The sequence below is a fragment of the Podarcis bocagei genome, assembly GCF_964188305.1.
Source record: "Podarcis bocagei genome assembly, chromosome: 11".
Lineage (NCBI taxonomy): Eukaryota > Metazoa > Chordata > Lepidosauria > Squamata > Lacertidae > Podarcis > Podarcis bocagei.
The window spans coordinates 62,939,614-62,950,915 of record NC_138136.1 but is presented as its reverse complement, the minus strand read 5'-3'; the positions used below and the strand labels follow the sequence as shown (position 1 = coordinate 62,950,915).

The window sequence follows — 11,302 nt, the reverse complement described above, 5'->3', positions numbered from 1 at the left end:
CATTGCTTTTCTCCCAAGAAGAAGAAAACTCCACTCATAGAGTCACCCTAGTCTCTGCTGGACCGCATTCCCAAAAAGAAACGGGGACCCTGAGCGTGAGCGCCTCAATCCCCTGGACTCTCGCCTCGCTTGATGGCTTGCAAGGGGAGGGGATCTTGGATCTACAAGAGATCTTGCAAGAGCAACTCCAAAGCAGCCGCCGCTGCGCCTTGGCGCTCGCCTGCTTGCAGCTCGGGCGGGCGGAGAGGCGAGGCGCGGAGGCGGCGGCGGCGCGCACGGGATCCTCCTCGGGGGCTGCTCCTCCCCTTGGCAAACTACATCTCCCAGACTCCTCTGCCCTCCCTCTTCCCTCTCTCTCCCTCCTCCTCCTCCTCACACCTGAAGAGCAGCCCGGCGGCGGCGGCAGAAGCAGCGGCAGCAGCAAGTCAGCAGCCCCGCGGCGGAGGCGCCTCTTGCGCCGGGGACCCCGGACGGAGGTGGGCAAGGCGCGCGCGCGTGTGCAGGGAGGTGGCCGCCGGCTCCGGGTTTGCAGGCGCCTCGGGGCGGCGGCCGGGCCGACCTCGGCTGCCCTCCCTTCTTCCCATGGCCCGATAGGGGACGCGTAAACAAGCAGGAGCAGCGCCTCCCAGCCTCCCCATCCCGGGCCCGCTTGGCAAGGCTGACAGCGCCCTCCCCCACCCCGGGTGGGGGTGCAGGGGGAGGTCGGGGCTCCTCTCTCCCTGGCCACATCCTGACACGGGTCTGGGTCCTGCCCTCTCTCTCCCCGTTGCCAGCGCGCGTGCTGAATCTCCAAGCGCTCCGCCTGACAGGCTCGCTTTGCAAAACGCTCGGCGGCTGCAGGTCGAAGTTGAAACTTCTGGCCTGTTGCAAGAGTTTGGGGGGGGGGTGTTGTTGTCGCTCTTGCAGAGCCAGAGGGAGGGAGGTAGGTTTGGAGGCAGCCCGATTTGGGAGTGGGGGGCGAGAGGTCTTTTCTGCCTCTTTGCAATTCTGGGGGGGTGTCTGGAAAGTTGCACAACACCCACCCACCCCGTTCCTTCTCTGGAGTGTTTGCAACCCACAAACCCCCTGCCCGGATGAAGGCGCACTCTGTGACCCCCATAAATAGCGTGCCTTCCCTCTTGCCCAGAGCCGGAGAAGGAAAGTGGTGGGGAGGTAGCCAGAGGGTGCCGGATCAGCTGTTTCCCAGCGCGCAGCCCCTTCTTTGAGTCTTCTCCCTCGCTCCTTCCACTTCCCTCCCCGCCTTCTTAGCTGTTGACTTTGGTCGAGCCGAGGGAGAAGCTGTTGATCTTCTAGTTAATAGATAATACGCCCAAGTTCTTCGTGGAACATTAAACTCTTGTTTCCTTGCAGCCGCGGGCGGGGGGGGGGGGGGGCTTGCCACGTTATCCTTCAAACCCCAGACTGGTTCCCCAGGGCAAATCTCCAGCGACGCAGGCTGGATGCTCCTTGCTCGCTTTTCTTGTGGGTTCACGAATCCCGGGATTAATATTGCCTCCTGTTAGTTTTGGTGTGCGTTTTTTGTGTACAGCAAGTCACCTCTGCCTGTCCCTGCAGCGTGCATCTGTTGCGTCCTTGGAGAGCTGCCAGGGAGCCATGGGAACCTGTCAAATTATGTGTCATTCTAACCCAGTTTGCCTCGTGCTCTGACTGGTGGCTGCTCTCCTGGGTCTCCACTTCCTACTTGTTCCTCCTGACTGGAGATGCCAGGGGTAGCCTTATGGCAAGTCAGGCTTTTCATCTACTCTACCTCCCTCAGTGCTGCCTGCACGGACTGGCAGCAGCTCTCCAGGGTGTGAGGCAGGGAGCCTCTCCTAGCCCTACCCGGGAATCGAACCTGAGACCTTCTACAGGCTAAGCGGATGCTCTACCGCTGAGCTACGCCCCTTCGCCTGTATGCCCGCAGCCACAGAGCTACAGTCATCCAGGTGGTTGTGTGAATGTAGAAGTCGGCAGGAGGAGAAGGGAGAAATCCCCATTCCGGAGGCAGGTTCAGTTCTGCCGGTGAAATTTGCCCTTGAATAAGAAATGGCACTTTATATTTTAGAATCATGGAATTGTAGAGTTGGAAGGGACCACGAGGGTCATCTAGTCCAACCCCTTGCAGTGCAGGAATCTTTTGCCCAACGTTGGGCTCGAACCCACAACCCTGCGTTTAAGATTCTCGTGCTCTCCAAACTGAGCCATCCCAGAAGGTCTGTCTCATTTCTGGATTACTTAAGGAAAGGTGAACGGATATTATAGTGTTTATCTTTTCCTTTCTAGTGATTTGACAGGGAAATACCAGCCCCACCCTCCCCATCAGAGGCAGAAGCAACACACACACAAATTTTCTCCTATTCCCTAGCAGGAAAAGAAAAGTGTCCTGGTCTAGTTTTAGCTTGTCAAACTTAGCAGTAAAGTCTAAAAGTAGGGAAGGAATCCGTCAGGTGCTTCACAAGGCAAAACTCTGCTTTTGCTTAAATGCAACGAACAAAGCACCTTGCCTTCTTTTCCCCCCGTCCCTGGGTCCGTAGGGTGCGGGATTGTGGAGAGAGACCGAACACAGACACAACTTGTGTGTGTGTGGTGGGGCCACCCTGGAAACAGCAGCACTGTGTCCCATTCAAATGTATCTCTTTCTTTAGGGCTCAGCCGTGGGGTGGTGATGGTGCAAGTCTGATGCATAGCACTGACTGGCTAGTGCCTGTAACATCATCAAGAAACTTCTCCCTCCCCTGAGCAGTTCCGCAATTTGAAAAAGCTTCCTTTTGAAAGATATACACGAACAGTCAAATGCCTTAATGTTCCTGCAGAGTTTAAAACTGAAACTGCAGATAGGCAGATGGCCTGAATCATGAGAGAGGAAGCAAAACTGACAGAAGGCTCTGATTTGCCCCAGCAAATGAATGTTTATAATTTCGGTTGCAAAGCCGGGCGGAAGCTGAGCAGTCCCTGTGGTGGCTTAATTTTTTAAATATCAGTTCCTGCCTTTCTAAACAGTTCAGGGTGGTTTTTACCCCTTGCTGCCTTTCAGATGCAGCTTTTCTGGGGAAGAGGAAAAACTACCACCAAGATAAAACTGACAGTGTAAATGCATATTAATAGTGCGCTTAAAACAAACACGCACACTCAGATTACTATTTTTAAAGTTGCCATAATGAATGGAAATAAACAGCTGCTGTACTAAAAAATGAGGGGTTCTCATTTTAAGCCTCATCAGGGCTAAGTGGCCTTCCTAAATCGGTTCCCTCGTTCCCCAAAGTGCCTCCGCAAAGTGAGAAGCCTCTGCTTGACTGTAGCAGCTAGTGGTTCCAGCAGCCACCCACACAGAGCGCCCTTCCAACCCTCTCCCTCTGCTGTCTTTCCATCAGCCACATGCTCTGGTAGCGCCTGCCTGTTCTTGCAGGAGAGGAATATGGCAGTCAAAGGCACCGCGATTCCTTTGGTTGGTTTTGGCCAAGAAAACAGTCAGAGGTAGTACGGGGGATGTGACTGAGCCAAGGGGGCAGTGGCAGCACTGAAAGAATCCTGGAGGGGAGTGGGTTATTGCATGTGTCTGTGACAGCTGTCAGGCCAACTGGGCTGCTACAGTCACCCGGAGACTTCTGGCTGTTTGTGGCCTCATTCACAGGCTCCTGCGCACGTACCAGTTCTGCGATTCTGACGAGAGAGCCCTTGAGGCTGTGCACACTTACCGAGGTGTAAGCTCCTTTGAATTCAACGAGACTTTCTTCCATGTAAACATGTCCAGGGTTGTGCTGACAGCCCAATTTTGCAGGCTGTCTGTTGTTATTTAGTCGTGCCCAACTCTTTGTGACCCCCTGGACCAGAGCACGCCAGGCCCTCCTGTCTTCCACTGCCTCCCACAGTTTGGTCAAACTCATGCTGGTAGCTTCAAGAACACCATCCAACCATCTCGTCCTCTGTCATCCCCTTCTCCTTGTGCCCTCCATCTTTCCCAACATCAGGGTCTGTTCCAGGGAGTCTTCTCTTCTCCTGAGGTGGCCAAAGTATTAGAGCCTCAGCTTCAGGATCTGTCATTCCAGTGAGCACTCAAGGCTGATTTCCTTCAGAATGGAGAGGTTGGATCTTCTTGCACTCCATGGGACTCTCAAGAGTCTCCTCCAGCACCAGAATCCAAAAGCATCCATTCTTCGGCGATCAGCCTTCTTTATGGTCCAGCTCTCACTTCCATACATCACTACTGGGAAAACCAGAGCTTTAACTATACAGACCTTCCCTTCTCATGAGGTGGCCAAAATATTGGAGCCTCAGCTTCACGATCTGTCTTTCCAGTGAGCTCTCAGGGCTGATTTCCTTAAGAATGAATAGGCTGTCTATAAGTGGGTAAATGTTTTTAATGGATAACACACAAACAGGTATGATCAGCTGGGAACATCTGCTCCACGAGGCTCACCGAAATGAATGGGGCAGTGCTGTAGGGTGGAAATACATGCTCATTTTCTGCAGGATCTTAGGACGAGCGGTTCTCTTCAGACTCTTGGTGTTTTTTTTCCTAATTAGGCGTCCTGAATGTCAAATGACTGTAATGCTTTTTAAGAGGCGGGCTGTGTTGCTTAGAAGAAGCCCTCTAATTTCCCCATCTGCCGTTCTCTCTTCCCCTCCATCTCCCAAGTCTGTAATTCAAGGAACAAAGTGAGCAAAGGTTTGTGTACATCAGCCTCCCACGAGCTGGTGCCCTCCAGAGATTTTGTGCTTCTGCAGAGCACCATCTTGGGGAAAGCTGATGTGCAGAATGCATTTACTATATTTTTCGCTCTATAGGACGCACTTTTCCCCCTCCAAAAATTAAGGGGAAATGTGTGTGCGTCCTATGGAGCGAATGCAGGCTCCTTGGCTTCAGCGATAGCAATGCGAAGCCTCCGAAGCACAGAGGGAGCGCTCCCTCCATGCTCCGGAGGCTTTGCGTTGCTTTCGCTGAAGCCTGGAGAGCGAGAGGCGTCGGTGCGCACTGACCCCTCTCGCTTCCCAAGGCTTCAGGCAGCTATCTGCAAACCTTCGGAGCACGCCCCCAGCCCCGCAAGCTGCGGGAGCGGCAGCAAGGCTGCACACAACTTTGCCGCCGCTCCTGGACCTGTTCTGGGGGCTGGGGTCGGGGGAAGCTTGGGCTTCCCCTGCCCCAGCCCCACGGCTAAAAACGAAGCCAAGACAGCGCGCGGGATCCATTCCGCTCGCTGTCTTGGCTTCTGCCAAAGCCGCACGCAGCCTCTCCGGCTGGAGAGGTTGCGCGCGGCTAAAGAGGAAGCAGGAACAGCTGGCGGTTGGCAAAGAGGGAGATCCCTGGCCACGTCCTGCCTTTATAGGGCAGGCCACACACCCAACCCAGCCGATTGGCCGGCCAGGGGGTGACACTGCTGGGAATCCCTCCAATTGCACCACCTGCCACGCGAAGCCCGCAACCCCACCTCCTCCTTAAGGCGGAAGTGGCTTTCCGGAACACATTAAGTTCGTAAACCAAGGTACCACTGTATATTGTTTTGAGGCAGCCGATGTTTGAAGCCTTCAGGGCAGGACATGCTAGCTATATGCTAGCTATCTGCTTAGAACAAGTCTTCAGACCTAGTAAATTCAATACAGCCTCACCGTTGAAGTACGGGAGCCCCCCAAGGGCACCAAAGAGCCTCCTCTTGTTTAATTTTTGCTACCCGCCTTGGAGAAATCTGGCTAGCCATGGCACCTGTGGGCTGGGTTATGTTACTATTAATTGTATTTATTTATTGCATTTATATCCTTTTTCTCCAAGGAGCTCCAAGTGATGTAACTGGTTTTCTCCCTCCTCATTTAATCCCCACAGCAACCTTGTGAGGTAGGGTCAGGCTGGCCCAAGGTCACCCAGTGAGTTTCAGGGCCAAGTGAGGATTCGAACCCTGGACACCCGGGTCCTAGGCCAACACTCTAACCACTACACATCACTGCTCCAGCAGCTTGATGAGTCACGGGTTGTCCAGGTCTCCCAACTCTGTCAAGATGGGCACAGAAAGTGTTAACAGGATCAGGTTTAAGGTGCTGGTTTTGACCTTTAAAGTCCTATGCGGCCTAGGACCCCCGTACCTACGGGACTGCCTCTCCTGGTCTGCCCCGCGGAGGACCTTAAGGTCCACAAATGACAACATTTTGGAGGTCCTGAGCCTCAAGGTGGTTAGATTGGTCTCAACTAGGGCCAGGGCCTTTTCAGTACTGGCCCCGACATGGTGGAATGCTCTGTCCCAAGAGACCAGGGCCCTGTGGGACTTGACATCTTTCCGCAGGGCCTGCAAGACAGAGCTGTTCCTCCTGGCCTTTGGTTTGGACTCAGTCTGACCCTTATGTTTCCCTCCCCTTATGGTCTTGATCTATGGGCTACATTTAAAATGAGGCTGCATTTTAAATTGCATTTTAACCTGTATTTTAAATTGGTTTGTTTCCCCCCCATTATGTTTTTACTGAAATTTTTACTGCTGTTAGCCGCCCTGAGCCCGGCTCTGGCCAGGGAGGGTGGGGTATAAATAAAATTTATTATTATTATTATTATTATTATTATTATTATTATTATTATTAACAAGTTGGGAAAATGGGAAGCGTTTCTGCCATTGGTGATGGGAGGAAAGGTCACCTCGAATCTTCGGTCACCTTGCTGCTAGGAATGCAGAATATTGGCTGCTGCAGTTGCTTCCCTCTCCGTGCAGGTGTGCTGATTACTTCTCCCTCTCGCAGTGTGCAAATGAGACCTGCTAATCTGCTTTGCCCTATAACAGCATTTGCTGCGGAGTTCGTGTGGTGTGAACACACCGCCTGACTGTGTTGTTTGCACAAATCATGAATCGTAGAGCTAGCTGTCGATCTGGACGGGACCCAAATGGTCATACAGTCACAATAATCGCAACTAAATAATAATTCTGGCCCGATTAATTGTTCCTTATAGAAGCTCCACATCTTTTGGAGGAAGGGGGGAGCAGAAAAAGAGGGGGTTTCCCCCCGTAAGCATGTATTTTTAAGGCACATCCTTAAGGTAATGAATAATTTGACCTTCACTTACACATATTTGAGTATAACATGTTCTGAACCCGGAAGATGATCTGTTAGCACAATTAGGCCACTACACTAGCCTCAGTTTGTTGTGCTTCCCTGCCTGCCTTCTTCCTGGTCTGCCCCGCAGAGGACCTTAAGGTCCATGAATAATCCTAGTTTAGAGGTCCCGGGCCCTAAGGAAGTCAGACTATCCTCCACCAGGGCCTTCTCAGTGATGGCTCCGACCTGGTGGAATGCTCTGTCCCATGAGACCAGGGCCCTGCAGGATTTAACCTCCTTCTGTCGGGCCTGTAAGACAGAGCTATTCCGCCTGGCTTTCAATTTGAACTCAGCATGATCTTTTATTCCCCTTCCTTCCCTCCCCCCCCCCTTTTATGAAGATCACCCGTTCTGGGATCCCACAGCTAATTCTCCCCATGTCTCCTCGCTGGCCCAAGTAGGACTAATTTAGCCAGCTAGCCCTGGTGATCATTGAATGTTTATTGGATGGATTTCCCCCCTAAATTGATTTTTGAATTCTGAATTTACTGTTATTCACGTTTTATACTGTATTTTATGCTGTTTTTTGTTGCATCAATTAAGTGTTTTAAATTTGTTGTTAGCTGCCCTGAGCCCGGTTTTCTGAACCAGGAAGGGTGGGGTATAAATAAAAAATTATTATTATTATTATTATTATTATTATTATTATTCACAGAATTGTAGATTTGTATAGTTGGAAGGGACCTCGAGTGTCATCTAGTCCAACCCCTGAAATGCGTCCATTGCAGATGACCATCCAACCTCTGCTGAGAAACCTCCAAGGAAGGAGAGTGCGCTGGTCCCGGGGGGAAGGTTACCGTTGGCGTAGTCAAAGTCCGGTCCTGGGTCACTAGCCTGGAAACAGTTCACAAGGTCCGAAGCAGGAAGCCGGGCGGGGACAGGAACACTGGAGGGTCAGGTCTGGGTCCGGGCAGGAACAGGTACTCCACAACGACGTTGCTCCCGCAACCTGGGACCGGGCTGACTGGCCTTTATCTTCTCTGAGGCCAGGGGCGGTCCCGGCCCCCAGGAGACCCGCCTCTCCTGGCCTTAAGGCGAGCACTCCTCCTGGGAGAAACCAGTTCCCTTCGCCTCTCTGCCCTGAGCCTTTGCAGTTCAGGAGAGGCTGAAGGGTTACTGGGCCCAGGGGGTGACTCACCTGTAGGCACTGAGTCCTCAACCACCTCTGGAGCCAGAGTGGATTCACCTGGTGCCTCCTCCTGAGGATCCGGCACAGGTGCAGGCGCCTCAGAATCGAGGCCCTGCCCCAGTTCAGCCGGCCCTGGAGGCAGGGACTCCTGTGCAGGCTGGGATTCCTCCGGTTCACCCTCTGAATCGGATTCCCAGGCCATCACAGAGAGTCCACCATCTCCCAAGGGAGACCGTTCCACTGTCAAACAGCTCTTCTTGCCAGAAAGTTTTTTCCATGTGCTTACTCAGAATCTCATTTCTTGTCATTTGAATCCATTGAGTTGGGTCCTGCCCTCCAAAGCAGCAGAAAACATCGTCGACCAGAAAGTGTTAAAGAAGGATAGAACTTTTTTTTATGTATGCAACTACTGCAGCAAGAATTCTCATCGCCAAACATTGGAAGACACAAGATTTACCCACGCTGGAAGAGTGGCAGATGCAATTGATGGACTATATGGAACTGGCTGAAATGACTGGCAGAATCCGAGACTTGGGAGAAGAAACAATGGAGGAGGACTGGAAAAAATTTAAGGACTATCTACAAAAACATCATAAGTTATATGAATGTTAAGAATTTGCAGGACTTGGAAAGTCTAGCTTCAGCAACTAAAATTTGATGATCTTGGAAATTAAGTTATAATCAGGAAAGAACCAAAGTTTAAAGTAATCTTTATGTTTATTTTAGGACAAAGGTAATTTGATAATAAGTATAATAATAAGTATAATAAGTATTTTAAACTTAAAGTATAACTATCTGAAAGTACAAAAAACGCATGAAAGAAGGTAACAATTTGCTGACATTTTTATTGTAAAGAATGCAGGGAGAGGGAGACGTGGGGAAGTCCAGTAGGTTATGAAAAAACGTTCTGGAAAAATGAATTTTTCTGTTTTACTGTTTTTCTTTCTTTTTTCTTCTTTTTTTCTGTTTTGCTGTTTCTGTTTTGTAATTGACTTTATACTTATATCTGGAAAAAAGCAATAAAATATTATTAAAAAAAAAAACAAAGCAGCAGAAAACAAGCTTGCTCCATCTTCCATGGGACAGCCCTTCAGATATTTGAAAATGGTTCTCATACCTCCTTTCAGTCTCCCCTTTTCCAGCCTGATATACCCAATTCCTTCAACCGCTCCTCATAAGGCCTGGTTTCCAGACCCTTGATCATCTTGGTCACCCTCCTCAGTTTTCTGCTTGAAACCCTGGACCATGTTGTTGTTGAGTCGTTTAGTCATGTCCGACTCTTTGTGACCCCCTGGACCAGAGCATGCCAGGCACTCCTGTCTTCCACTGCCTCCCGCAGTTTGGTCAAACTCATGCTGGTAGTTTCGAGAACAGTGTCCCACCATCTCATCCTCTGTCGTCCCTTCTCCTTGTGCCCTTCATTTTCCCCAACATCAGGGTCTTTTACAGAGAGTCTTCTCTTCTCATGAGGTGGCCAAAGTCTTGGAGCCTCAGTTTCAGGATCTGTCCTTCCAGTGAGCACTCAGGGCTGATTTCCTTCAGAATGGAGAGGTTTGATCTTCTTGCAGTCCATGGGACTCTCAAGAGTCTCCTCAAGCACCAGAATTCAAAAGCATCAATTCCTAGGCGACCAGCCTTCTTTATGGTCCAGCTCTCACTTCCATACATCGCTACTGGGAAAACCATAGCTTTAACCTTTAAGCAGAACCGTAGCTAGGTGATCTTGCACCCCTGGCAGAACTGTCCAGATTGTGCCCCCTAGCCACTGACAAATTAGCTCTTCTTTCTGCCGCTCCTCCATTCAATTCACCCTCAGTTAAAAACCTTTTCTTATGAGCCAATAATCAATATTTTTATTTATTGACATATTTATGGACACATTTTTAGCCAATTTTGCACAGACACACCTTGCAGGAGCCCATCTCACCACCCTGTATCTACGGCCCTGATCCTCAGGAAAAGCGGGACATTCTGGGATCACATCAGAAACTGGGGCAGCTTCTGTAAATACAGGACTGTCCCTGGAAAATAGGGACATTTGGAGTTCTTGCCACAGTTCTTGCCCAGATGTTTGAAAAGGCTGCAGAATGCAAATCCCGCTGGTGGGATAACGGATGCAGATCGCTGCCTGACCCCGAGCGTGTGGTTCTTGTTGGTGCTGAGCCATTGGTTTCCTTGGTGCTGAGAGCGGCCGGCATGGGGAACCGTGAGTGAGAAAGGCCTTTGCCATCGGTCAGGTGCAGCTGGGCTTTGTTTAAAGCCACCTGACACCTGATCTACCGAGGTTTATCTGCTGCAGGCCTGCTTGGTATCCTGCCAACTCATGGCAGTTCAACACATACACACACACCCTTGGCAGCTGCCTGGGAAAATGAGAGGCTCTGTGGATCTGGATCCCACAAGTGGAATGTTAGCCAGGAGTATTTTTAAACGTGGTTTCAAAGACGCAGAGGCAGCAGACTGCAGTTGCGAGCCAAGTTATACCCAGAAGCCTTAGAGGGGCAGGGTGGCGCTGAAGGTGACAGGCGCAGAGCCAAGTCAATTATTTCTTTTATTTCGTTCCGTAAAATTTATACACCAGTCTTTTTGCATTATTATTTCATGTTATAATGTACAGCGGACGCTCGGGTTGCAAATGTGATCTGTGCGGGATGCACGTTCGCAACCTGCAGCGGCACATCTGCGCATGCACAGGTTGTGGATCGGCGCTTCTGCGCATGCGCAAAGCGTGAGTTAGCATTTCTGTGCATGCGCAACCGCCAAAACCTAGAAGTAACCCATTCCAGTACTTCCGGATTTTGGCAGGTCCATAACCTGAAGCATCTGTAACCCGAAGTATGACTGTATATAAAACAGAGAGAACAATTATAACAACAGGCGAAAATTAAAATACCTGCCTTGCTTGTCTCACCTGAGATCTAATTGGAAGTGGGGGTGAGTTCCAGGAAAGTGGGGTGAAGAGAGGGAAGCAGGGAGGAAGACAGAACAGAGAGGCCAGTTGCCTGTCTCTGGACCCTTGCTGTGAAACACCCTCTTAGCACTGGTGGATGGATTGAGCTTGCTGCTTTCCCACCATTTGCAGCAACCATTCAAAACATCAAAATACAGAGCATTGAAATGTGCGTC

The 11,302-nt window shown here is 50.6% G+C and overlaps 1 protein-coding gene across 1 annotated transcript in view; it reads left to right on the top strand.

The window, feature by feature from the left end:
• The first annotated feature begins 335 nt into the window (after positions 1-335).
• The window catches only part of MYORG (myogenesis regulating glycosidase), a 30,295-nt gene continuing 19,328 nt past the window's right edge, over positions 336-11,302 (top strand). The window contains exon 1 of the mRNA XM_081212864.1: positions 336-476. The gene's annotated coding sequence lies outside the window, so the exon portion shown is untranslated. The remainder of the gene's footprint in view (positions 477-11,302) is intronic.